Here is a 6,114-nt window from a genome sequence, read left to right as displayed (position 1 = left end):
CGCCTTTTGCTGAGCTGGCCTCAGCAGTCCTCATGGGTCCCTGCCAAAGCGGGATATTCTGTGTACTTGGGCTAAAAGATGCCAATCCTCAGTCCTGCTCCCTCCCACTGTTGGCAAGGAAGGGGAGATCACCCTCTGCCTCCATAAGGGTGCTGAGTGAGCAGCTCATGATGGCTGCTCCCTCCCTGCATGCCTGCTGCCGGCTGCCTGCGCCGCGGGTTACTGCAGGTTACCCAGCCGGGCCCTCTGCCAGCACCCGTGGCCGCCAGCCGTGCATGCGGCACAACACGTAATACCGGCAGCCCGGCCCCACGTCACACGAGTTCATTCACCTCGGCCAGGGGAATTTTCCTGCTGCTGCCGGCCCTGCTCTCCCCCTCACTTTTAGAAGCTGGAGGGAAGTGAAAGAAAAAGGGGCAATCCCCCCACCAAATATCGCTTTAATTGCTGGTTGCTTCTCTCCTGCCTCACCCAAGCACCCTTCAGACAGAAATGGGGAGTGAGGCCCACGCTGCTTAGGCCCAACTTGCTCCACTTGGATGCCGGGTGCACACAGCACGGAGGCACTGCGGCCCTGCACACAGCGTGTGGATCTGGGCACAAAAGGCCCATGCTCCGCTTCCCAGGCTGAGCTCCGGCCGACCACAGCGCTCTGCCCCAGGGCGGGGGGCACAATGGGGGCTGCATGGCTGCTCTGGGCTGGCGAAGTGCTGCTGCTTGTCATATCCAGCGCTCTTCTCATTCAGCACAACCCTCTGAAAACAAACGACGCAGAAGGCCCATCTCCAACCCCAATTATTCAGAAAAGCCTAAAAATAAAGTTAATGATCCCTCTGCCTGCGTTTCACGAGAGCAGAGCTCAGATCTCTGCCTCTCCCTTTTTCTCCAAGGCTGTCATTAAATTCCCTGCCCAAAGTACACCTTCCGGCCCTCTGGTGCTGCCAGCTCAGCACTGAGCTCGCTGCCTGGAAGCGTTTTAAAGCGATTCCTGTTCCCCCTTCTCTGCGTGATCTATGAATTCGGGGTGCCATCCCGACGCACCCTAACTCTGCTTTTTTGTGGATCTCCCATCCACCGGGCTCGGACGGGTTAAGGAGCTGCTGGGAAGAGAGGGCAGAGAAACAAGCGACCGCTTGTTCGCACCCACCAGCGGGAGGGACCGAGGGCGCAGCCTGCGGGCGGCCAGGTGGGGGGCTGCGGGCACGGCCCCTTGCATCCTTCCCTCTCCGTCTGTCCGGGAGCCCTCGGCACCGGCCAGACCCGCGGACACGTGGATGCGGCGACCCCCCTCCCCACCCCCCGGCTGGCGCCAGGCAGTTCGGCCCCCGGCTGGCGCAGCCCTGCGCACGCTGCTCCCGCCCATTGGCTGAGCCCAGCCGCAACGGCTGACGGTGCACAAAAAAAAACAACGGGGAGGTGGGGCAGGCTGAGTTTGCCTGGAGGTTACTGTCGGTCAGCCCACGGCCTCCCAGAGCGTGACGGCCCCGGCTGTTTACAGCAGCCCGCAGCTCCTGACCCGCGCAGGGCCAATCGGCGGCTCGCCTGCCTTGTGTGATCCCGCTTAGCCCAATCCGCGGCCCGGCCTCTGCGTTTCGGCTCCGCTTGCGGGGCCGCCCTCCCGCCGCGCCCCGGGCCCCGCCCGCACCCGGCTGCAACGCGGCCCAAACACGCGGGGCGTGCAGCGTGCTGCCGCCGGAGCCGCCCCTTCCAGTTCCCGTGCCGCCCCTGCTGAGCGCGGGCCCCTGCAGCCCAGCGCTGCCCCCGACCTGATTGCTGCGCGTGCTGAGCTCTGGGGAGCGCGAGCCCCTGTGCTCGTGCATGTCTGTAAATGCATACGTGAAGCTCAGTGTCCTGTATACGCACGAATGCTGTGCTGTGGATCCGGTCTCTTTGTTGCTGAGCGCTGCCGTTGCTTCTGACCCAGCCCTCCCTGGCTCAGAATTCTTAACTACAGCAACCTGTCAAACTTTTATTTGTCGTTAAGCTATATGGAAAACCATAGCGCTTTGCAGAACAAGCAGGATTTCATAATGGAGTGACAACAGCTGTGACATGACAGTTTGGCATTGTAACAAACACATCTGCTAATCTCACGTGGTTTGTCTTTTTTGGTTCTCCTAAAATAGTTTTTTGCAAAACCCTGCTCTCTGGTGCTCCGTCAGCAGTGCTGCCCACCCTTTTCTAGGTCACCTGGGACCCGCACTTGGTGCGTGATCATTGTGACAGGCAGGAACAGGGGCAGACTCACGGCCCTAATGTTGTGCTTCTGTCTTTTCGAGCTGATGGATTAAGCAGCAATGATCTCGATAACAGCTATTTAGCTGCCATTTGATCACCTGAAATAGACTCAGCATGACCCTGAATCCCAAAGAAATGATGCTGGGATACGTTGCTCCTGGGTGACCACCAGGAAGTGCATCATTGGAAAACTGAGGTAAGTGATGTCAAAATCCTGGAAAGTTACAGCTATGATGGAGGTTCCAAGGCCCTCCCACCTCCAGCAGGTGAGGATGTCAGGCCATGCTTCGCTCACCTGCCCTGAATTCTCTTCTTAAGGGTAAAGGGGTCCAGGAAGCCTGGACGCTCCTCAAAATGGAAATCTTAAAGGCACAAGAACAGGCTGTCCCTGAGTGCCGTAAGGTGAGCTGTAGGGGTAGACGACCAGTGTGGATGAGCCAGGAACTACTGTTGAGACTCAGGGAGAAAAAGAGAGTCTACGTCCTCTGCAAGAAGGGACAGGCTACTTGGGGAGATTACAAGGAAGTAGCTAAGGTATGCAGGGAGGAACTAGGAAGGCAAAAGCCCAACTTGAACTCAGATTGGCCACTGCAGTAAAAGACAATAAAAAATCCTTTTATAAATATATCACAGCAAAAGAAGAAACAAGGATAATTTTCATCCTGTACTTGATGCAGCAAGGAATGCGGCCACTGAGGACAAGGGGAAGGCTGAGGTACTCAATGCCTTCTCTACATCTGCCTTTAATAGCCAGACCAGTTATCCTCGGGCATTTTACACCCTGATCTGGAAGTGTGGGATGCTACTCAGAATCTACCCCCAGCAATTCAGGTAGAGACAGTCAGAGAGCTTCTCCTCCATCTGGACTGTCACAAGTCCATGGGACTGGATGGGCTGCACCCTTGGGTGCTGAGGGAGCTGGCAGGGGTGACTGCCGAGCTGCTCTTGGCCATGTGTCAGCACTCCTGGTTAACTGGAGAGGTCCCAGAGGATTGGAGGGTTGCTGATGTGACTCCCATCTACAGGAAGGGCCGTAAGGAGGATCTGGGGAACTATAGGCCTGTTAGCCTGACCTCGGTACTGGGGAAAGTAATGGAGCAAATCATCTTGGGTGAGATCACACAGCACGTGTGTGGTGTCCCGGGGATCAGGCCCAGCCAGCACAGGTTCATGCTTGGTCGTGCTTGTTCATGCAGGTCATGCTTGACCAACCTCATCTCCTTCTACGACTGGGTGACCAGACTGGTAGATGAGGGAAGGGCTGTTGATGTAGTCTACCTTGACTTCAGCAAAGCCTTTAACAACAGTCTCTCACAGGCTTCTTCTGGGGAAACTGGCTGCCTGTGGTCTGGGCAGGTATACACTCCTTTGGGTAAGGAACTGGCTAGAGAGCCTTGCCCAGCTGGTAGTGGTTAATGGATTTAAGTCTAGCTGGTGACCCGTTTCAAGTGGTGTCCCCCAGGGGTCAGTACCGGGGCCCATCTTGTTTAATGTCTTTATTGATGACCTAGATGAGGGGATTGAGTGCACCCTCCGTAACTTTGCAGATGACACCAAGTTGGGAGGTGGTGTTGATCTGCCTGAGGGTAGGGAGGCTTTTCAGAGGGATTTAGATAAGCTGGATCACTGGGCTGAGGTGAATGGGATGAGGTTCAACAAGGCCAAGTGTTGGGTCCTGCATTTTGGCCACAACAACCCCTTGCAGCGTTATAGGCTTATGGACGAGTGGCTGGATGATTGTGAAGAGGAAAGGGACTGGGGGTGTTGGTTGATGCTCGGCTGAACTTAAGCCAACAGTGTGCCCAGGTGGCCAAGAGGGCCATCAGCATCCTGGCCTGCATTAGAAATAGTGTGGCCAGCAGGAGCAGGGAGGTGATCATCCCTCTGTGCTCAGCACTGGTGAGGCCACACCTCGAATATTGTGTTCAGTTTTGGGCCCCTCACTACAGGAAAGACATTGAGGCCCTGGAGCGTGTCCAGAGAAGGGCAACGAAACTGGTGAGGGATCTGGAGCACAGGTCCTATGAGGAGCAACTGAGGGAGCTGGGATTGTTCAGTCTGGAGAAGAGGAGGCTCAAGGGAGACCTCATTGCCTTCTACAACCTCCTGAAGGGAGGTTATGGTGAAGAGGGATTTGGCCTCTTCTCTCAGGGAACGAACAGGACCCGGGGAAATGGCCGCAAGTTGTACCAGAGGAGGTTTAGGTTAGACACAAGGAAAAACTTTTTCTCTCAGAGAGTGGTCAGGTATTGGAATGACCTGCCCAGGGAGGTTGTGGAGTCGCCATCCCTGGCAGTGTTCAAGAGGCATCTGGATGAAGAGCTGCGAGATATGGTTTAGTAGCTTGTGGTAGCAGTGGTAATGAGAAGATGGTTGGACTAGATGATGTTATAGGTCGTTTCCAACCTTGTGATTCTATGAACTCCCTGCCAAAATTCCTTCATTTCAACTGAGGGCTGAAGTATCTCTTGTCACTGGCAAAGACGGAGGGGGCAGGTTTCAACCCACTAACGCAATTTTAAAGTGATGCATGAGATCCACGCAGGTTAAATAAGCATCTTTTATAGCTGAGAGAGACAGGGAGGTGGTTCCCAGGGTGACTCACAGCAGCAGCCTTAGATACCCAGTTTGGAAAAGGGTGAATCACCTCCTACTGGTGCCTCTCTGCCTTTCAAACCCAGATACCTCCATTGAGTTGGATGAGGCTGGTGCAATGGGCCCGTCTCCTGGGTGTTAGTGGTGGGAGCCCTCAGCCTCCAGTAGTGACCCCCAGAACACAATGAGCAGCATCAGCTGCTCTCAGAGCAGTGGTATGGCTATGGCTCATATCATCCTTGTTTGGGAGCTAAGGAGGTTCAAAGTGCCCCAAGAATTACCGGAAACCTGAAAAGCCGAGCTGAGCTTGACTGATAAGAGTTCTTTTTTCGTTGTTTTTAACACAGGAGATGATAAACTTCTGGAAAATGTTGCCAATGGGCAGCCTGCATCAACACGTGCCATGCTGGGAGGGCTGAGACTTGCAACAATGAGCTCCATAGCAGGCTAAGTATAGGGCTGTGCCCTCCAGCAACCACACACCCCAAATTAGCATAATGTCTGATGGTACATGGTGAGTATCCCATCTTAGGGAATGGAGCTCAGTGTGCCACTCCCAATCCACAAGCCCATCTCAAACCCGTAAATGTGAGCATGCTCTTTGAGCTAATGAGCACACAACGTACTGGGATTGATGTGGTGGAAGAGATTGTGGACCCATGAGAGTCTTCAGGAAATATCAAGGCTCTGTAAAAGCACTGCTAACAATGCACCAGCTCTGCTTTAATGTTCGTGTGCAATTTATTTTCTGTGTTTATGAAAATTTTGTCTCTCTACAATTCCTGTTTGGCTGCATCACGTGCAGGCAGAGCATTAGGGAGTATATGAAAAGAGCATAAAAAATGGATGTTTTCTCTTTGCAGAAGTCAGCTATACCAGAATTAGCTTTCATTTGGATTCAGGGCAAACCTGAGAATCGAAGGAAAAACCCATTGGTCGTTTCAGATCTATCTGCAGACAAAGAGCTGGGATTTCCCGGCTGTCTGTTTTCTCCAGGCTGTTGTCTCTTTCAGTGTTTTATTTCCTTTCCTTTTGATTTGGATTTCTTCCATTGTAACAAATGTAATCAGCACTTTTGCACACAAACACAGCTGAAAAACCTTTTCCAAGCAAAGGCCAGAAACATTTTGTTTTGAAAATACCCAAACCAGAATGCATTGATACAGCACGATTTCCCCCCTCCTTTTTTTTTTTCTTCTTCAGAATGCTGTTTCTGGTTTCTGGCAGCACATCAGTCCTGCAAGAGGTTCCTTGGGTGGAATGGAGCTGCTCAGGAGCTGA

This window comes from Lagopus muta, chromosome 5, assembly GCF_023343835.1.
Source record: "Lagopus muta isolate bLagMut1 chromosome 5, bLagMut1 primary, whole genome shotgun sequence".
Taxonomy (NCBI): domain Eukaryota; kingdom Metazoa; phylum Chordata; class Aves; order Galliformes; family Phasianidae; genus Lagopus; species Lagopus muta.
The sequence above is the reverse complement of the archived record's forward strand: the minus strand, read 5'-3'. Positions refer to the sequence as shown.